Raw genomic sequence first — 22,886 nt, 5'->3', positions numbered from 1 at the left:
GGCAGGCAGAGGCAGAGGGAGAAGCAGGCTCCCTGCCGAGCAAGGAGTCCCATGTGGGACTTGATCCCAGGATGCCATGATCATGACCTGAGCCAAAGTCTGCTGCCAACCGACTGAGCCACCCAGGTGTCCCAAATTGCCATTGCTTTTTATCCAATGTCTGTCGACTACAATGGTGTGGGTATATTTCTGGGCTATGCTGAATCCCTTCTCCCCGCCATATAGGGAAAAGACAATTTGGTGAGATTCTATATCTTTTCACCAATTTTTGTTTTATAAAACAGTTTGATCTCAGTAGATATTTAATTCTGTTCTTGTCTCACTGCTTGTTCTAAAGGCCCTCTCTTTTCTGCTTCACTGGGTTTAAGGCCGTGGGGAAGAACTGAGTTTATTTGATATTTGATTCCTCATCTATGGAATAAGAATGATTATTCAGGCCTCATAGGGTTATCTTGGGGAATAAATGACATAATATACCTAAAGTTCCTCCAAAAGAGATGCTGGCTAACCAGTAGCAATCCTAATTCTCATTAGGAGAGAGAATGAGTCATGCCACGTTCTAGTCATAGTGACACCTCATTTTACGTCGAACTTGGGGATAAAATGGCGTGTATGGAATCACATCACAGTCCCCAACATATATTCGATTCTCAACAGACTTTTATTAGATTTAAATCGAATTGCAGCAAAACATTTTATCTAGGTAGCTCGTGTCCCTTCAGAATGCCCGGTGACGCCTGGCATTCATCAAACTTGGTTAGCCTTGTCAGGACGATGCAAGCTTTGGCTGGGCTAATAAATAACGTCGGCAAGAGCTGGGAGAAGATATTACACTACTCCCGAATCTCTGTTCCCCTCGCCGCCGAGTGGGCTATTCCAAATTGAGAGCCGAAGCCGCAGAGCCACGTTCCCGCTCTAGGAATAGTCCTCCCATTCCCGCTCCCAGCACACACACCCCATGCCCTTCAGCACGCTTCTCTCTGATTCTACCTTTTCTTCAGTTTCTTTTTCTTTTTTAAGATTTTAATTATTTATTTGAGTGAGAAAGAGAGAGAGAGGGAATGGGGGGGCAGCAGAGGGAAAGGGAGAGACAGGCTTCCCACTGAGCAGGGAGCCCGACCTGGGGCTTGACCCCAGGACCCTGGGATCATGACCTGAGCCCAAGGCAGACGCTTAACTGACTGAGCCACCCAAGCACCCCTCCTTTGGAGTGTTTTTAGGCACCCTCTTCTCTAAGTCTTTCCTGCTTGCTCCTGCACTCTTCTTCACAGTGAAGCTTCTTCTAGAATAGGGAGCTAAGGGGCGCCTGGGTGGCTCAGTGGGTTAAAGCCTCTGCCTTCGGCTCAGGTCATGATCCCAGGGTTCTGGGATCGAGCCCCGCATCGGGCTCTCTGCTCAGCGGGGAGCCTGCTTCCCCCTCTCTCTCTGCCTGCCTCTTTGTCTACTTGTGATCTCTGTCAAATAAATAAACAAAATCTTTAAAAAAAAAAAAAAAAGAATAGGGAGCTAATATCCCTCTGTGGCTACTAATGCGGAACTCAAGGAAGTCATAGGAAGTGATGGTCAAGGACAAAAGTTCTGGGGTTTGACTGTCTCCATCTGCATCCCAGCTCTGTCACACACTGGCTGTGTGACCTTGGGCACTTGAGCTGACCTCTCTGGGTCTCTGCATCTTCATCTGCCAATTGAAGAGTATAGTCATTGGACCTTTCCCACAGGATCAGGGGCACATTGAAAGTGTTTCACGGGAGTAAAGTGCCTCCTCTCTTGCTTCAAGATCTCAGCAACCATTACGGTCATTAAGCAAAACAAGGAAAGGGCCTGTGTGTGACACCGATGCTTTCAGGCTATGCCCACACAAGTGTCAACATTATTCGTACCCGGACAAAATACCGTACAGACAAAATGTTTTAGGAAAATGTAACATTTTTAGCTAGAAAGGATTAGAAGATCAGGGTGTCCAGTGGGTCCGTTTTGGAAGAGAGCACAGGTGAGATGTTGGGGCCATGCAAGGTCACACGGGGCTAGGATGCCCACCCGGGCTCTCCCAGCATTCACATCAAGGCACAGCTAGCCTATCTCCCACCCCAGGACAGCCGGTGTTCCACACCCATCACTGTTCAAACCCTTGTGAAGTCCAAAGCACAAGTATTCCCCATCTCCCCTCTGATTCTAACCACAGAAGAGTCACCCCAATTGCCATGGAGTTGTTTCATACATTCAGTTACGGTGTTGACTTCATCCTCTAGAATATTCTTTGGGACAGGGACTATTTCTCATTCCTCTGTATCACTAGCCCAGTACAGGCATAAGGAAAATTACACAAATGGCACCATACCCACAAGCTGCTTAAAATCTGACAGGTGGGATGGGGATACGACAAGAATGTACAAATCCAACAAGCGACTCAAAGAACCGTAACCCAGCACCATTCAGGAGGTGTCGACAGAGCTCCCGAGTTCCAGGGAGGCCTTAGCTGTCCTGCAAATTGCAGCTCTCCTTCTCTCTTTGGTACTTCTGCTCGGCCGCTGAGCCCTCGGGAACTGCTGTCCTTGTCACCTCTGGATGTAGCGGAAACAAGTGGCAGCTGGCTAAGCCCTCAGCTGTCAGGTGGCCAAGCAGCTGCCACTTGGGAGGCCTGCCAGGAAGTGCCTGTGCCCGGCAGGGACGGAGGGGACGGAGGGGACGCGGGCCCCACAGGAATGTTGTGTATTGAGGTGGACTTCTTGCTGGCATCTTCTCTTTGTCCACAGAAAAATATGACAGTGCTTATTGCTGATCCTCTTGGAGGCCATTTGGGGCGGTTTGGTGGGAGTGGAGGGTGGGGAGGTTGGATAGTGCCATATCGGTTAACCAACCAGGCTAGGGAGTGAGGTCTTCTGGTAACAGCATTCCTCAGCTAACGGAGGGCGCGTGCATCCCTGCAGCGGCCCCACGTCAGCAAGGCTGCCCCCTCACGCATTCACGCTACTTCAGTCCCTTATTCGCTTCACCTTTCCAACTGCCATCTCTCCAGTCTTCATCAGAGGAAACCCCTGCCACATCATCAGCATATTTTGAAAGTCTCATAAAAGAACAATTAAGTTTACCTGTGGTGATTCTGATGTAACAGAATCTTCTTGAGAGAAACCTCTCAGCAGATCAGAAGAGAGCAGAGTCCTAGAGGAAAAACAGTGATTAGAAACGAAGCAGTTGTCATAATTCTAGAAAACAATGGGGGAATTGTTAGCATAATGAGCAGTTAAAATGTAAATGTCAAGTTGCCTACAAATCCACTTTGCCTAGCCTGGGTGAATAAACAAAGCTGAAAAGGTAAAATTATTTTTCCTTTTGAAATCCGAGCTTGAAAGTTAGCCAGCAGAAAACCCCAGAAATCATCGAGAAATGTGCTGAGTATTTGGTTTGTCAACCAAATCTGCTGTCCAACACAGAGACTGGACCGTATCTACAGGAACCTCAGAAGCTATTTACTTTCCTCTGTTGTATGTACATAAAAAGCTTTTTATGGTGCCATTCTGGGGGGCTCTGGCTTTCCCAAGCTTGCGCCTGGTGGTATAGATGAATGCAAGAATGTTCGTACGTGGCCTGTTCAGGCATGGGGAAAGTTACCAAACTATTTTTGCCACTCTATAACAAACTCCAAATGGTCCTGTGGTTTGATCTCTGGATATATCTGTTCTTTCAACTTCTCGTGTCTTTTGGATTCTCGAAAGAACGAAAGGCACAAATTAAGTACTCACTGCATAGCAGCTGTCTTTCTATGATTTGGGAAGCCTTTGGACCTGGTTATAGTTCTAGGAAGAAGACTGAGACTCATTCAGAGTTTTCCAGCCCTGGTGAAGGGTTTCTGCAATCTCCTGGCCTCTCCAGAGCCTGAACCTTATCTGTTGTTTAAATTCTGAAGACTAACACCGTGCCTGGTACTGAGGAGGTCCTCAGTACCCCCAGTATGCAAAGATTTGTCTTCCCTGTGGACTAGGGACATCCAAATGGGCTACCCTCGTGAGTTGTTAATAAGAGATGAATCCTTACTCAGGTACCCCCCCCCCAGCTACGTGAGTCACTGTGGGCAACTCATTCAACTTTTTCTCCTTGAAGCGCCCCCAGTCTGTACATTGAGAATAATGAAATCCAGCATACGGGGTTCTTATGAGAGATAAATAAGGCAAAGTATATAAAGCCCCTGGCACACAGCAAGTGCTCAATAAATGTTCCCTTCCTTTTTATTCTCTCTGTTGATTCCTTTCCATCCTCAGTCTCACTTGTCTCCTCATGGGAGGGCGGGTTTTGGTGACTGTCCCTCTTTCTGCTAGAGCCGTAAAATGCCAGTTGTCTCAAAGGACTCTGGCTTCTCCATAACACATGGATTGGGAGGCATGGGATGGCTCAGAGGAAAGTTTCTGGGCTTTGCAGGCTGCCAAGAGATCCAGTTACCCCGGTTTTAGTACACCACATTTACAAACCATTGCACATTTTCATGCTAGCTTGTATTCCAGAAATGATTTGTTAATAGGGAGACAAGATCCTGGCCAAACCAAACGACCGTGTTATGACTTATACATCCCCAATATTTTTTCTAACTACAGTTCTGGTATTTCAAGAATAAATCATACTCTCAGGAAATTTATAGCCACTTTGGAGATTTCAGAGAACAGGATCATGCCGATGAAGGGTGGGCAAGGATTGCAAACCCAGCCACTTGGCCCAGCCTGTCCGGGACACTGGAGGGAAGGCCTGTGCTGTGAGCTGTCACACTGCCCTTCTCAACTGCCACCCAAACCAACCAAGTTTCTTCCATGTCCAGCCTTTAGCTGGGAAATAGTGCAAGCAGCTTCGAGCGATTTCTCCCTCCATTTTATACATTATGTTATTATTTTGTTTTTCAAAGTTCCTTAGTAACTTCAACCAATAGTTAATTATTATTATTTTTTTAGAAGGTAGAACAGAAACTGTGATGGGCTGAAAAAGAACTAATGAATGATTTGTCATTGTTATCATCGTTTTTGCTTCTGGGGAGGGTTGGGCTGGGGCTGCAGACAGGTGAGGGCATTTGCCCAATCTTTGCTTTCTAGGGCCTTCTCTGAGGAAATGCCACGCACAGCAACCACCTCTAACCACAGACACAGGACAACAGCTTGTCTTCTCAATGCATTCTGAAAATACATGGCATTTGTTCATATCTTTACACAGGTATTATACAATTTAAAATTATGCGCTCAACACTGAGAAGTATGCACTTCTTCTACTTTAAAGGACCGTCAATACGCTACACAGTATCTGGTGACTATCAGGTCTCCAAAGCAGTGTAGATCCTCAAAAACTCTTTCTTAAATGACACTGACAAACTGACCTCTGAAATCTTTAGGACGGCTCCAGGATTTCAGTGGAAGGGAATTTCCCAGCTGGAGCTGGAAAACCTATTTACTTTCAGCTGCCACACGGTATATATTAACGTTCTATTTTTCTAGCATATCAGATGCTGAGGAAAAGACGGACTCATAGTGCTCATGGAGTTTTCCATGTGGAGCAAAAGGCCTCTACATTATCAGTTTAATGGCGAATGACAAAATGTTCAAAATGAAAGTCCAATAGGATTTGTTTTATGGGGCGCTCACATATGTCTCAGCTTTGTCTGTCTTGGGAGTTTATCAGTGCACATATCATAAAATATTCCCTAGTGAGCACTAATGCCAATATAATGGTGCTCGTGGTGCACCAGGTGGTAATGTGTATGGTACAATATTAGAATAATGTTTAGGGAACAACTAGCTGCATAAAGTTTAATTAGTCAGAACACAAACTTCCCAAGCTCTAAACAACTTAATTATTTGCTGGCTATCAGTGTAATAACTGCTTCTCAAGCAGCACACCCTGAGGGAGACTGTGCATGTAATGACAGTGGCGATGAACACAGCCCATCAGAATTTCAGGAGCTTTGACCTTCCTGCCCTCAGCAATAAGTCCCTGTCCCTTGTCTGCACCCCTCACACTCCTTCCCTCTCCTGTGTCCTGTGCCCATTCAAGCCTACCCTTTAGGAACCATTTGCTCTCTGCACCAGACGCCCTTCACTCACCAGGCATTTATTGAGCATCTGCTGTATGCCAGCAACCTGGTTCCCGACTCCTTGCAGTTTACTGAGCACCGCTGGTCCTCTTAAGTTCTGTGCCTGATTGCTGCTCCCCTTCCCCTTCCTGCATGCATAACCAGGTCTGATGGACACGGCGCAGTCTTCCCCGTCACATGAAGAACAGATGTTCTCGCACCGCTTCTCTGAGCCTGAAGCATCTCGGACCGCAGGCTTGTGTCCCTTCCCTGCTCGCAACTGCCCAGCCTGCAGAGCAGGCAGGACCCGAGAGAGGTGGCCGTGGTCTCCAGTGCCAGAGGAGCTGGGCTGCCCTCCCATTTCCAAGTCAGGGCCCAGCTGGCCTCTTCAAAACTCCGAGCTTCCATGGAGGTAGAACTAACCAGCCCAAGAACGGGGAGGCTCACTTGAGACCTTTGCTACTTCAGCTAAAGTAGCTTAGTGGGCTGTTCCTTGTATGGAGTACTCAGGAAAATTGTTTGTAACTCGATATACCAAAAAGCTAATGATGTTAGCTGGGTTCTCGCAGTCTGTAGGGCAACTTTATACCAGTTAGAAAAAGGGAAAGTCTCTCCTCTGAGCAGACAAATTAGGAGCATGTGCCCCTGGGTGCCGGGGTGGCTCAGTGGGTTAAGCATCTCCCTTCGGCTCAGGTCATGATCCCAGGGTCGTGGGATCGAACCCCATGTCTGGCTCCCTGCTCAGCTTCTACCTCTCCCTCTGCTGGTGCACTCTCTCTCTCTCTCTCTCTCTCTCTGTCTCCCTGTCTCTCTCAAATAAATTAATAAAATCTTAAAAAAAAAAAAAAAAGAAGAGGAAGCAGCAGCATGTGGCCCACTTAGGGCAAATGCAGCCTCCCACGCAGAGCCAGGCTGGCATCCCACGTGCTGGCCTTCAGCTCCCACTCCCCCCTGTGCCAGTGCCTTCTGCAGCCCAGGAACCACACCTGCATGAGGTTTCTCAGTTTAGTAGGAATGTCACTCTGGTGGCCAGGCTGGGCTCCAGAAGCGCTGGGCCCTCTCTCCCTCAGCAGGGCCCTCTTCCAGGAATGTCATGTTCACATGCAACCCCTACACAGCCAGCTCTCATTCGGGCTCAACACCCATGTCACCTTGCGGGAGTGGGGGCTACCCGACACACCTTTCCTGGTTTCGGTGGTCTTCCACGGGATCCCGTGGCACCTTGGGCTTACCTCTGCTGCAGCTCCCAGAATATTCTATTGTAATGGTTAGTCTGCTTCTTGCTTATAACGTGAACCCGTGAAAACAGAGAACTTGTTTTACTTAGTTTTGCTTCCACTTCCTGGTTGGGCATCGCTCTCAGCTGATGAAGTTACATCGTATTTGAAAAAAAGAGAGAAAATTAGAACCGAACTTCTACATGCCTCCATGACCAAATCTACCACCCACCTGCATCTGTATTGTGCACTCTGCCTTCTCTCCTGATACCATGACACAATGGCCCTTGTGCTTATCTGTGGCCAACCCCTGTCATCTGCTCCAGGATAATCATTTCCAAATCGCCTCCGCCTTATGAATCACTGGTTTTTCTCTCTAAACTGCATTATCCCTGTCAGAACAATACTACGCTGTAGCATTACATGTTACTAAAAAAATCTCCAACTATTGCGCAATTTCTCAGTTCTATTTTATAGCAAAATCACTTTAAAGAATTGCCCAGATTCTGCCTATATTTCTACCTTTGCCATTCTCTCTTGTGCCAACTCTAACCAAGCTTTTCCCCAGCCCCTCCACTCCACCGACACTGCTCTCATCCAGGCTACTGGTGGAGAGCACTGGTGCCAAATCCAACGGTCCATTCTCTGTCCTCATTTATGATCTATAGCATCATTGGCTGGAGGTGATGACCCTCCTTCGGGGAATACCATGTTCATTTGACTTCCAGATCCTTATCTCCTGTCCTCCCTCACTGGAAGCTACCTTTCGGACACCTACGAGAGCATCCCCATCTCCCCGGCTTCCAAACACTGCAGCAACCCAAGGCTGAGTCCTCAGCGTTTTCCTCCATCCAGACTCACATTCTCTGTGACTTTGTCCTGCCCCAGGGCTTTGAATATAACCCATAGTAGACCCTTGAGTGACTTGGGTTTGAACTGCATGGATCCATTCATACAGATTTTTTTGTTGATAAATTCAATCCTATAACAGTATTTCTTCTTCCTTATGATTTTCTCAGTAACATTTTCTTTTGTCTCGCTTACTTTATTGTAAGAACACAGCACATAATACATACAACATATAAAATATGAGTTAATGGACTATGTCATTAGTAAGGCTTTCAGTCAAAAGTAGGCTATGAGCAGTTAGGCCTACTGAGTAGTTAAGTTGGGGAGGCAGAAGTTACACATAGATTTCCAACTGTGTGGTCAAGCGCCCTTGTGTTCAAAGGTCAATGGACTAGCTGGTGATTCTCAAAGTTTTATCTCAAGCCCAGACCTGGTCTCTGAATTCTGGGATTATATTCCCAAATACTCACTCAATACCTTCACTGGGATTTCTAACACGCATCTCTGACTTTTATTTTTATTTTATTATTTTTTAAAGATTTTATTCTCTCGCATGAGTGAGAGAGCACACACAAGGGGAGCAGCAGAGGAAGAGGGAGAAGCAGACTCCCCACTGAGCAGGGAGCCCAATATGGTGCTCAATCCCAGGACTCTGAGATCAAGACCTGAGCCAAAGGCAGACACTTAACCAACTGAGCCACCCAGGTTCCCCTGGAGCAACTCTAACTTAACATGACCAAAATTAAACTCTTGATTTTTTTTTTGACCCCCAAACCAATTTGTGCATTTTCCCTTCCCCATAACTGATAATTCTGTGTTTCCAGTGTTTGCTCCCAAACATCAGGAACTCTTTTCTCACCTCACCACCAGTCCACCAACAGTTCTATTGGTTCTTCCTTCAAAACCCATCCAGGATCTGAAGATTTCTCATCAATTTCACCACTACCTATCACGAGTCACTATTCCATATCAGGAAGACCCTTTCTTCACGAGACATGGTGTGTGGAGCTGCAGCATCAGCTTTCTTGGGTGCTTGTTAGAAATGGAAGCTCTCCATCTCACATCAGACAAAACGCTTTGGAACTGCATCTTATCTAGTCTCTAGGTAGTCCATTCGTTGATTAAAGCTACAAATGTTCTGATTCAGACTAGTGCAGCAGCCTACTAATTGTCTCTCTTCTTAATCCTATATTGCTCTTAATCGTATTTTTCATACAGCACTCAGAATGAGTCAGGGTGCCACTCAATTTTCCCAAACCAGTGATGGCTTTCCCATAGTTAATGTCCTCACTATGGGTCAGAAACTTTTCTTTTTTTTGTAAGATTTATTTATTTATTTATTTGACAGACAGAGATCACAAGTAGGCAGAGAGGCAGGCAGGAAGAGAGAGAGAGAGAGAGAGAGGAGGAAGCAGGCTCCCTGCTGAGCAGAGAGCCTGATGCGGGGCCTGATCCCAAGACCCTGAGATCATGACCTGAGCCGAAGGCAGAGGCCCAACCCACTGACCCACCCAGGCGCCACCAGAAGCTTCTCTTTGATCTACACTTTCATCCCCCTACCCTCTTCTGACCTCATCCCTTTCTCTCCCTTTGATCACTCACTCCAGCTACGGGGGCCTCCCTGATGTTCCACCCATTTGCAAGCATACGTGAGCTGCAGGACCTTTGCACTTGCTGCTTGAAACTCCTTCCCCAGGATATGGGTAACTTGCTCCTTCACTCAGATCTCTACTTAAATGTCACATTATTGGTGAGTACTTTCATGACATCGTAAATAAAATAACATTCCTCCATCATCCTTTCACCCTTTTCCCTGCTTTATTTTTCTGCATATTTCTTCATATCAAACACTCACTTGTTTATTATCTGTCTCTCCTCAGTAGAATGTAGGTTCCAGGAGGCCAGGGACTTCTGCTATCATGTTACCTGCTATTGGAATGGTGCATGACACAGAGTGATTGCTCCTGAAATAATGACTGAGTGCACAGTTGGATCTCCTGGGTTTTGCTGGATATGCAGTTCACCTTATAAGAACAATAACATTTGTTAAATGCCTGGGGCATTCTTAGGTCAAGTGACCCCCAGAGTAGGCCATGGTTTAGGAGAAGGCTTTAGAAAGTAGGGATTTCTTTGGAGCTACATCAACTGATACATTTATTCCATGTCCCTCCTCAGTGGTCCTAGCACTGGAGACAGGGGAAGGAGACCCAGTGCCGACCGGGGAGGTGGGAGGGCTGGAACATATGTGCCGTGTGTGTGACATCAGCTCAGCCTGGCTGGAGGGGTTACTCCTGGAAATGTAGTAAGAACGTGGCCCAGATCCAGTGTCAGTTTTCTCAAGCGCTGACCTCATCTCCTGGCTGATTTTCTCTTCATTTTATGCTTAGCTGCAGGTTTGCATTCAGCAGCCTCCAGCTGAGTTTTTGTAATCAACAGTGAAGGTGAAAAGTCTGAGCAAACCTTCGGTGACAGCGGAAGGCAGGCTAACAGCGCCAGGTCTGCCGGAAGGTCGGCAGTAAGCAGAGGAGACAGCTGGATAGTAAATAACCCCCAGGTTTGCAGCGTCCAGAGAGCCGCCAAGGCATAACCTCTTTGCCTCTCAGTCACACAAAGGACCAATGTCCAAGATGCTCTTAAAAAGTTTAACAAGGAACTGTATCCTAAAAGCATCTTAATCTTTGATGTTTATTAACCTGGAGGGAAGTAAATGCCTGGGAGGATTGTATCTAATCAGGCAGAGATATTTGGCAGGCTTACTACAAACGAGTTGAGTTCCTCTTTGGAAGGAACTTGCTTTTTTTGGAAAAATATTTTCCCTAGTGCTTGTAACAAGCCGGTTTCAATTGCACATGACTGTTTTCAATTACCTTCTGAGTTTCTTAGAGTCACTCAGTGCTATGGATGGAAGAGGCCTGAAAAGGGTTCTTGCCCAAATCCATTGTAGTTCCATAGATAAGGTAACAGAAGTTCAGGAGAATGAAGCAACTTGCCCTGAAGCTGTAAGCTGCAATGTTGGGAACACTCTTGGGCCTTCCCATGGGTCTGGTGGCCCATTTGCCACCCCAGTGGTGAAGCCACACTTAGACAATATGAGCAGTGGTCTTGCATCAAAGCCAAGGGCAGAGTAAAATCTTCAGCATTTACCACCTTCTCTCATTAACCCCCACCTTCAGTCCCAACACCCTGCCCACCGCCTTGGCCCTAGACCAAACAGCTCCCCTTTCCTAACCTGATCCAGGTACAAAGCCTGGAATTCAACCCTGCCCCTCTAAGTTTCACTCTGGGTAAACAACTTCATATCTCAGTTCATCCTCTGAAAAATGGGGGCCAGTGTTACTAACCTTGTAGGATTGCTGTGATGTCCATAAGAAATGGAGTGAATTTCCTATAACCTTGTGGATAAATACAGAACAGCTACTCCCGTCCACCATGGAGTCGCACTTTATTGTCTTGTCTTCAGCTTTTACTAAGTAGGAAATGACTCTAGTGAAAGGCCTCAGAGCCCCTGTTTGACCTTGAGCAAGGTGCAAACAATTGATAAAACTTAATGCAGAAAGAGCTGGCTGTCTCATCCTAGAGCCCTAGAGCCAGAGGTCCCGAGCTGCCTCTTATCTGCTAGTCACTTACCACTCTCTGAAAGAGAAGTCCAGGCAATGCCAGCCAACTCCCCCTGCGAATCTCTCTCTCTTAGAGCCCATGGTGACAAACAGGCTGTCCGGCTCCTCCTCCACACCTCCTTGCCCATTCATTACTGCACAAGGGCCAGGAAAAATGTCACACTTTGACACAGATACAGTAGAAAAGATTACTGGGCATGTTCTGCAGAGAAACATAGTAGAAACATAGAGCTCATAGTAATGCTACAGATATTGTCTATAATTATACACATTAGACATAAATTATGCAAATAGAATCAGGAATTGGTTCATGCAATCATGGATGCTGAGAAGTTCCCGGATCTGCAGCTGGAGGGCAAGCTGGAGACCAGGACGGTGGTGTGGTTCCATTCACAAGCCAGCGAGCGGGAGGCCCACAGAGAGCAGAGATCTCCACTCAGGTCTGAAGACAGGAGTCAGGACGAGGAGCTCCCTCACTCTGCCTTCTTGTTCTTGTCAGGTCTTCAGCTGATGAAACAGGGCTCACCGCATCACAGAGGGAAGTCTACATTATTGATGTGGGATGCTCATCTCATCTAAAAACGGCTCACAGTCACATCCAGAATAGTTTGACCAAATACTGGGGCACTGGTCCCTCCACATTAAATTAACCATCACACTGAATAAGCTTGCAGTGGGATACTGGGCACACCCCTCGGGATTATCTGACTCTACAGGGTCTGTGCCTTGCACTGTCCCTGAGTTCATTTGTAACTCTATAAATTGTAGAAAACTGATAGTAATCCCAGTAATTTTTGTCCAGAGAGAAGACACAGATGAATTTTGTCTTGGTGGAGATGTAATCAATTTCCCACCTGGGGAAGAGGCCAGTTTGCATCTGTTTTGTTTATTTCTGCATTCCTAATTGCTTATATATGTTCTTGGATTCTCTCGACTTTTTTTTTTTTTAAACATTTGAATGATTCACTAATTAATAAGTGAAAAAAATCAAAATCTTTGACATGTGTTCCTGAAACATCTTGAAGAGAGTCATGATTTTACCTTTTAAAAAATTATCCTTCAATGTTGGGGACTTTCCAACCTACAAAGTAAGGCTCCCATGGACCTTCCAATGAGACCCTCCTTGGCTTCTTCCATCTGAGCTCCTGGAGCACTCATCCACACAATACTTTGATCCTGTCTTCTTCCTAGTATTCTTTGCTTCCATGTCACATCTCCAAGTAGCCTACATATCCCTTGACAGCAAGGACCATGTCATGTTGTCTTGTATGTCCTACAACACCTGTCACCCTGCCTCACACAGGCTAGGTATCTTTTTTTTTTTTTAAAGATTTTTATTTATTTATTTGACAGACAGAGATCACAAGTAGGCAGAGAGGCAGGCAGAGAGAGAGGAAGGGAAGCAGGCTCCCTGCTGAGCAGAGAGCCCGATGCGGGGCTCGATCCCAGGACCCTGGGATCATGACCTGAGCCGAAGGCAGAGGCTTTAACCCACTGAGCCACCCAGGCGCCCCCAGGCTAGGTATATTGACAACACTTTTTGCCTTCCAAGCCTCAGACAACTTGGAATACTTCAATTAGCTCCTGATTGCTAAGAGTTGACGAGGCCTCCAAGTGTTAGTTTTGGTTGAAAATAACAATAAATGATAAGTTAAAAAAATGCCTAAGGCTTGTGTATTGTTTTCTGTGTTGCAGAAACGTTGTAAGCATCCTTACACATGTCTAAATATTTAATCCTCACGATAACCTCACAAGGTTGTCCTGTTCCAATCTGCAATGTGATCAATGATGAACCGAGGCATACATAGCTATGTATAAATACACATATGAGCTCTCTGGGAACTCTTCTCATCCTCCTTCATTCAGACCTGCAGTACAGGTGAACACACATCGCCTGTCTACCTTCTGGCTCATCCCTCCATTACGCCACCTTACTGTGGGACTTCTCCCTGTGCTTACAGATTCTGGGCACTTTCCTGCCTGCTATCAGAACCATCCAGATGTCCAAATGTCCTGTGGTCATTAGAGACCTTATGAGTCTGGAGAAGCCCAGACTGAAGGAGCATCTGAGTCACAGGACGGGCTATAGTGCATCCCATGGAGGGTCCCCTATTGCTCCTGGTACTTAGAAAATGATTCATGAAACATTTCTTCCATGCATTCACTCATTGAATCATCTACTCACTGTGGACCATGTGATGGGCCTACAGCAGATGGACTTCCCCATCCTGGAGGGCCACGGCTGTGGTTCTGGCGGCTGGTGGGAAGGGAACCCAGAAGCCTCACAGGACAGAGCCACCAGGCACCCAGAGGCTTGCACTCCCTCGGGGAATGTCTCTCCACCCACAAGAGAACATGTTAAATAACAAACAACCTCCTCCAGCCTCTTTTCACCATTACAGGTGAAAAGAGGCTGGAGGAGGACAGAAAGCGTGTTCTATGTTATATTTGAACTGCACCTGCTCCTGCTTTTTCAACAAGGGCCCCACAAATCCCATAGCTAGCACTGACTACAGGCTCAGCTTCCTGCCAGAGGAGGGTCTTTTCTGCTCAGCCCCTCAGATCCCAGACAGTCCAGCTCCTGTGCACACAGCAAGCACACGTGAGGGTTTTAGGCATTTCTGAATCTGAACAAAACTTGGGCTATACTAGGATCCCAGTTAGACTATGAATCCTCCATAAAGTGAAAGAGGGTTGCCGCTGGCTGTTTACCAGACTGTGTAAGTGGAGGCAGCAGCCCCACCCCCCACCCCCGACTCAGCCCTTTACCACCTGGGTGGCCTTGAGCAACTTCCTAGAGTCTGTCTGCCTATTAGAATGGAAGACAAAACAGTACTTAGCTCAAAGGGCTGTGCCAGCAACATAGTAAGCCTTCAACAAATGTTAACTAGTTCTCTGCATTTGTGGAGAATTATTAAGTGTTGGGACCATGGAATGAAGATACGTGCATGAATCTGCAAAGATTAAACCAGGAGTGGAAGAACTCTTGTTAGAATAGGGAAAACTTGACCAGCCTAAAGGCATTTGTGTTCAAAATTTTAAAAGAAAACACCAAGGAGCCCAAAAAAAAAAAACAAAAAAAAACAAAAAAACCCCCAAACTTACAGAACACTGTGGGCCATATTTTACCCATGGGCAACCATATAAGCAAACATGATTGTGTTTTGCAAGATTGGTTTCCTGTTGCTGCTTCTTTGCCTATTTTAGCAAAATAATAATGCACTAAGGTACAGCCCCTGAATTTATCATTTTGAACAATGGAACAGGCAGTACATCTCACAGCGTGCTGAGATGTTTTTCTAGGGTTTGAGAGAAAGAAGAATCTACGATATTTAAACCCTTCAATAACACATAATACAGATTGTTGAATTTTGAATATGGGTTCTTTCTTGTTTTTGAATGGAGTTGCTTATTTGGAAACTAGTTACCTCTAGTGAATGATATTGTTATATCTAAGGTGATACTAGCAATACAAGACAGAGAAAAAGAATCCACCCCTAAGATCTTTGGACAGTCTGAATCCTTGAGTATCCTCCCAGAACCTCACCCCAACCCAGGTACATACCTGCAAGCTACACAGACAGTCTCTGCTCTGATTAACTCTAAATTCTCTCTGTTCCTTATTTACCTTACCCCAGTTTCTTCTCCTGACTCCCCAACTCTCATGGCCATGGTATGTGGGTTCCATCCCTTTTCTGTCAATTGTTAGCCCTCTCTTGGCTGGCCAACATGTATTTGCAACCACCATACCAGTATTCCCCAAACCCATACTTTCAACACATACCAAAGCTCTTTTCTTGTCAATGCAAATGAGCTTAGCTCAAATGGACACACGATTGAAGCAGTTCCCAATCATCGCCCTGAAACAGACCAGATCGGACACACTGCCCGTTAGGTTCTCCAACCAGCCATGTAGTAATCACATCCTCAAAACTTTCTCAGAAGTCCAAGTAGATATTATGAAACATTGCAGTTTTCTGGCTATAAATATTTTAAGTGAGAGGGTATGTCAACTGATGCCAAGCTGTTGATTTCCAAACAATATCATTCTAAATAAAGATCCCTTCCTTGATATCAGTATATGCATGAAGAATGTATGGTAGATAAGATAGAGGGTAAAACACGCAGTAGATTACCTTTGAAGGATGTTTCAATTCCCACAGGATATAATGGAAATTCCTGAAACTCCTAGGGAAAGAGATAAAACAATGTGTTCTCTACTTTGATGGATAGGATGCTAATGTTTTCTCTTCCGGAACACACATCCCTTAGGAAACAGAAGCCTGCGGTAATTGGTCGAATTTTCAACCAAGTTGCTGCCCCCCACTCCAGGCATATGGAGCTCTGGAAGTTCAGATTTGTTTTGGTTACCTTTTTGCAAAGGAAATTGACTTTCCTGAAGATAGGAGTTTAGTTGGCCTTGAGACTTCTTTGGTTCTTCCAAAAACTGCATTAGCACATCCCTATTTTGTATGTACACCACACACACACACACACACACACACACAGATGCTGGGAGAAACACAGACCAGCTTGGACTCCCAGTGGGAGATTGTAAAAGATATACAATACTGGGTTCCCAGCTCCTGTTTGTTAAATGAATGAAGGAATGCGAGGTCCCATTATGTAAACCATTCACCATGGGAACATGAGAAAGGAAGCAAGCAAAACATAAGCTTGGACAACTGGTATTACAAGAAGGTGGTGACCTCGTAGATGGAGGGGACTGGATTTAGTTAATTTCTGTTGTAAGACCCCAACCAGACAGAGAAGCAGAGTAGGTGACCCACCCATGTATATTTCCCCCTTGCGGCAACATGTCTTCCACCCCTCGCCTCCGCCCTTGGCTCCCATGGCCTCCATTCTCACTGGCCACAAACACCTGGACTTCCTGGAGGATTTCAGAGGCCATCTTGTCGTTCCCACATACCATGAGCTTGCAAAGCACCCCGTTCCAAAAACGACTGCTAGCATTTAGGAAACGTGAAAAAAGAGAACTGGAGAACTTCCCCCAGTAATTCATCTGTGGGTCTCAACCCCTCTCATGGCATCATCTCCTTTAACCTGGGGGCAGAAAGAGAGATCCTTGGGACTGTCAAAGTGTAAGATTAATCAATAAACAGCACAGTAAATATCTGGTTAGGCTTTGATAACGCTGCCCACTTATAAAGATGTGTACCTACGGTACAAATAATCCTTTGCAGGAAAGGCACTAGTGTGAACTCTTCAGCTTTAAAAATCAGAGTTCTATTAAATATTAAAGAATGAGACTGGGGCGGGGCGCCTGGGTGGCTCAGTGGGTTAAAGCCTCTGCCTTTGGCTCGGGTCGTGATCCCAGGGTCCTGGGATCGAGCCCCGCATCGGTCTCTCTGCTCAGCAGGGATCCTGCTTCCTCCTCTCTCTCTGCCTGCCTCTCTGCCTACTTGTGATCTCTCTCTCTGTCAGGTAAATAAATAAAATCTTAAAAAAAAAAAAAAAAAGAATGAGACTGGGTACGACTTCTCACAAGCCAACCATGAAGTTACATTAGTGGCCAAGATAACGTGTAGAAAACACAGTAGAATCTCTTTCTATTTTGAATCCCTTTCCTATTGTGCAATAATAGCCATTTTTCCTTTTCTTCTTGCTCATGCGTATTCCTTTGTATGAAATCGTATCTACTCTACAGTAAGGAATTTTCACAGTTCCAAGAGCATCTCTGCATTACCGCACCATTACCCTTCCTCTGTGTGTTCAGGGCAAACCACTTTTATGGATTCACTTACACACTTCACATCCGTGGAGAAGTAGATTCCGGAATGACGGCATTTGCAGGAGTAACTGTTTACTCAGAGAGTGACTAATGGACCCTTAATGTTTTCTCTGTTTCAGATTTATTCTCTCTGATTTCTTACCAAATGCTCCCAGGTAGTGAGCAGTTGGGACTGAGGCACTGCAGAGTCCTGCACAGACACAAACCCTCCAGCCGTCCAAGACTGATTAAACTGTCAAACCTATGGAAGGAAGGGAGGGAAAAAGGAAGGAAGGGAGGGAGGGAAGGAGGAAGGTAGGAGGGAGGTAGGAAAGGAGGGAGGGAATGAGGGAGGGAAGGAGGGAGGGAGAAAGGAAGAGAGGGAGGAAGGAAGGGAGGGATTAAATAATAGGAAGGGCTAATAAAAGGAAATAAAATGTGTGATGTCACCCTAAATTTTGAGTTTTTTTTTAATTAAAAAATTAAATGTGGGCAAGTCCACTTCTCCCTCTGTCTGCTATTCCCCCTGCTTGTGCTCTATCTCTCAGACAAATAAGTAAATAAATAAAATCTTTTAAAAAAAATTGGGTGTGGATTCTATGCAGGGTATAAAAAAAGACGAATGCTTCCTTTGGTGTATAGTTGGGCAAGAAAACTGGTGGCAGGCGGTGAGCACGTCGGCAAAGGGTCCACAGGTACTCAGTTCCAGACATCCAAGTCTGGGCTCTACCAGGCACTAGGTCCCAGGCTTTAAGCGAGCTCCGTAGTCTCTTGACACCTCAGCTCTCTCCACGGTAAAAGAGGAGTACGATCCTATCTCAGAGACTCATTGAGAGGATTAGATGAGAAACACAGCAAAAGGCAGAGTGTGGCGTCTGGTATACAATGGGCTCTGAGCCTTCTGGACCAAGGCAGGGAGGGAACCAAAGGAGTTTGCACGTAGAACATGACCCCAGAGGCCAAGGGAAGATGGGGCCACTGGGCTGGGTACAAGCAGAGTCCTCGGACAGACACAGGTCCCCCAGTCATGAGACAGATGAAAATGCAAGTACCCCCGGCGACTATAACTTAATTTGCCTAGAACCCCCGGTTATTTAGAAAATCACTCTGCTCTCTACTGATCTTTAGTCAAGGTTATTCTCAGTCTGTTTCCATAAGAAGACAGAGCTTCTGCCCTTTTGGAGAATCAGGTGCGCCTCTAGTTGCCTGCTGCCTTAACTTTTTCCCACATCTGCTACAAAGGTGTGAGAATATTGTTAATGGCTGTGTTTTGTTCCTCTCCAATGATACGAAAGGCCTTTTCACACCTTATTTGTTATATTTTTGAGTAGACAATTTCTGAGTTTAGATGGTCTCTTTCAGAACCAAATTAATTAAGTGTATATTGCAGAATTGTCTCAAGTTCAATGCACATATATTTCTACGTGACTAATACTCTTTTTTTTTTTAATTTATTTATTTGACAGACAGAGATCACAAGTAAGCAGAGAGGCAGACAGAGGCGGGGGGGGGGGAGCAGGCTCCCCGCTGAGCAGAGAGCCTGATGCGGGACTCGATCCCAGGACTCTGGGATCATGACCTGAGCCAAAGGCAGAGGCTTTAACCCACTGAGCCACCCAGGTGCCCCTGTGACTAATACTCTGATTGTATCTTCAACCCAAGACATGGATAAGGTGTAAACCTTTGGTGTCTACTGATAACAGCCTGGTTTAAGTACTTTTATAGTTTCTACTCACTGTTCGTTTGCCACTTAAGCACTCCTATCGTTAATAAGCTACTTGATGATTCCAGCTGTAATTAAATGCTAAAAAACAAACTGAAACTAAGTGGACAATATCACAACAGAAGATTTTAGTGTTTTTAGTGTTACATCAAATTGTAATTAACTGAATCAGCATAATGTTTAGCATATTTCAGAAAAAAATATTTAACCACATTTACAGAGGTTGGATAGACCAGAGAAGTGTACTCTGGCTGTAGAGGCGGATTCTTCTGGGTTCTGATCTCATTTTAAACTTTTCAACATTCCATAAGCTATGCAACCTAGAGCAAATTACTTTACCTCTCTGTGCATCAGTGACTGTCTGTAAATTGGGGGTGATTTTATCCACCTCAAAGAGTTGTTTCAGAAATTAAATATACTTAACATATATAAATTACAGCTCACTGAGAAAATAGTGGTTTATTCTTAACATTGTTATTATTATAAGTTCAAAAAATTCATAATTGGGATCTATACTGTATTACATTTGAGGCACTTGGTCTCAAATCCAGTATTGGGGACAATCTGGTATTTTATTTCCTTGTTACACCACAGATTAGATGTTTTTGAAAATGGGGAATGATAATAACCACCAAGAATTATTTTTTTAAAAAGATCTCCCACATATTTCTAATAAAGGCCTTAGAATACTCCCCAAAACCAAGGAAGCTGGGCAGTGATGGGGCAGACCAGGTAGAAATGAAAAGTAAGAAAACCACAAAAGGCTAAGTCATACAAAGTCCACACAAACTGGCACCCAGACACCCCACAAGGTGAAGGGAAAGCATAAGACAAATCAAAATCTCGGGGCACCTAGCTGGCTCAGTAGGTTGAACGGTCTGCATTTGGCTTAGGTCATGATCTCGTGGTCCTGGGATCGAGCCCTGTGTTGGGCTGTCTGTTCAGCGGTAAGTCTGCTTCTCCCTCTCCCTCTGTGATCTCTCTTGCTCTGGCTCTCTCTCAAACGATTAAGTAAAACCTTAAAAAAAGAAAGAGAGAGAGAGAGAGAGAGAGAAATCAAAGCCTCAGTCCCAGAAATAGGAACTGAGGTCTGTAGAAGCCAGAAGACCCCACCCAGGAAGCTAACACCAAAACTAAGCACCTGAATCCCAAGGAGACGTCCCTCCTCACCTACACCTGAGGAGAAAGGAATATTATTACTAGTGTCATCATCAACATCAACAGACAACCTTTGCTAGGTGCTCACTAAGAGCCAGGTGCTACGTAAAGCCCTTTGCATGTAGTGTGGTTTCTCTAACAACCCTGGAGGTCATTACTGGGATTTACTGGGATTGCTGGTCCTATTTGCAGGTGAGAAGATGGAGGTGTAGCAAGTTGAAGCAACGTGGCCAGCACCGAAACTCTAGGACAGACTGTTGCACGGTGGGTCTGACACTGAACTCCATGTTCTTAAAACAAACCAATAACAATGGCACAGCCCACAGAGAAGCAGGATTCTGAGGCATTTTTATTTGCTTCCTCTAAGCGCCTCCTGTCCACACAGCGCTGGCCTGGTGTGGGAGTTGGCTCCTACCGGTTCCCAATGATGTTCGATGACTTTACAAGGGTTGCTTGAAACTGACCACAGTGGGAGTGTTTATACTCCAAAACTTGACAAATACTGCCAATTGAGGGTTTTTTGTTTTGTTTTAATTTGAGTATTTGGCCAGTGAATTCACTTCTCTTCTGTTCAGTGTTTCACTTCTACCTTGAGGAAAGTGAGCATCTCAGGCAATTAAATTTCCATACTGTCATTTGTCTGTTTTGATTTAATGGATTTTTATTAATTAAAAGTAAACTTAATATTTGAGCCAAAATCCAAGTGGTATTTATACTGTAGGTGCTTACTGCACACCACACTTCCGATCAGTTATTTGTGAAAGGGTAAGCCTGTTAAAAGAAACAGTCTCTTTGAAAGCAGTCACTGTTACAAAAACAGCAGACAGCTTTGGCTAAGTTTTAACTCCTCAGCACATTGGGTGATTTCTTCATTAAGGCAACATATACATGCTGAGTACCACTCAACACCAGGGACTCTGTCATGGGCTGGTCAGAGAAAGTTCTCCCCTCTCAGTGTAGTAGCAAGGAGATAGAAATGTGGACAACACTTAGAATTCAATATGTCAGCACTGAATACAGTACTGTGTACAGTAATAGAGGTCTGTAGAGAGGACCCTGGGACACCAGAGGCCACACACTGACTCAGGATAGGCAAGTCACCGGAAGGCTTTTCACATAAGGTGAGGTGGGAATTTCCAGACTAGAGAACAGAATGGAGAAGGGCATGGAGAAGGGAAGAAGTAGCATGTAGTCAAGGTTGACTAGGCAGCGTGGGGAGACTCAGCCAGTAGTCAAAGCCACTGCTAGAAGATACATGGGGCCATGGTAAGGAGGAAATGTGGAACCAGAAAAAGAACGGCTTCTCAATCTGTGTGAGAGAGATGGCTTTCATTGTAGGGTGTGCAGGGCTAACACAAGGAGAGACAGAGGAAACCAGATGGCAGATACTGAAATATTCCGTAGAACCAGTGCTAGGAGACTAGACTGGATTCTGGCAGGGGGCAGAGAATGGGCCCTTATGCAGTGTGAACAAACCCCCTTTTACTAGGGGCCAGGAAGTCCTCACTGTATGAATGGAGGTCTCAGGTCCTTGAATTCCCCAAGGGAAGATTTAGTGTGGATCCGAGCTGGAGTCAAGATAGCCAGAAAGAAAGTAGCAACCACAAAGCAGTTTATTAAACTGAAAGCATACTCTCCTCTCAATGTGGGAGATCATGCAGGCTCTGCGAGGTGGAACCAGCCCCTAGCTTACCTTGAGCTTGGATAGCATTGGGTCTCTCTGGGCTGGGAGGAGCTGTGACGCACAATGAGGTCATCTCTAATGGAGGCTGCTTCCAATGTTTTGGGGGACTCCCACAAGGTTTGTACCAGAACATCATGGCAGCCTTTCTCCATGGTGAGAGGTATGGAGGGGAGCTGTCCTTGCAATGCAAATACATTATGAGTCTAGGGGTTACCCTGGGCGAGGGGTAGAAGAGGAGAGCGCATGCTCTGACCTGTGGCTCTTGATCCAAGGTCTTGGAAGCCAAGGTCAGCCATGAAGTCTTCCAGGTTTCTTTTATCATCATCCTTGCCTCCAGCTCCTGTCTCTATCACTCCCCTTCAAGGACTGGGACTCTGCCTCAGGGTGTTCCTTCCACTGCTGAGGTCTAAGAGCTCCTAGCTAACACTTCCACATGACCTGATCTGAGGTGGGGATAAAACAAGAAGTGTGGGTGGGAAGGGTCCCGGCTTTCGGGCTCTTACCACTCAGTGACTACAGTCATACAGCTGTGACTGTGCACCGTGGAAGGACACGTGGACTTCAGCTGATGGTCTGGAGTGTCAGAGGACAACACCTATGAGCTGTAACAGCTCCATTCCCCCGCTGTCGGGGCATGGGATTCTGTAGCTGGTACCTTGCTTCCTGCTTCATATACTCTCAGTGAGTCCTTGTTCAGCTAGGAATAAAGAGCTGTCAAGGGTTCAAAACTCAGAGGTTTTGAACAAGGAAGTCAAGTCCAAGTTCCTCAGCTTGTTGGCAGGCAAACTGTGTTTGCGTCAAGGATGAGATGTAGACTGGATGGAATACTGACTCGGATCCTGGGATCTGTTTCCGACTGGGGCT

This window comes from Martes martes (assembly GCF_963455335.1).
Source record: "Martes martes genome assembly, chromosome: 13".
Lineage (NCBI taxonomy): Eukaryota > Metazoa > Chordata > Mammalia > Carnivora > Mustelidae > Martes > Martes martes.
This window is presented reverse-complemented; position numbering follows the sequence as displayed.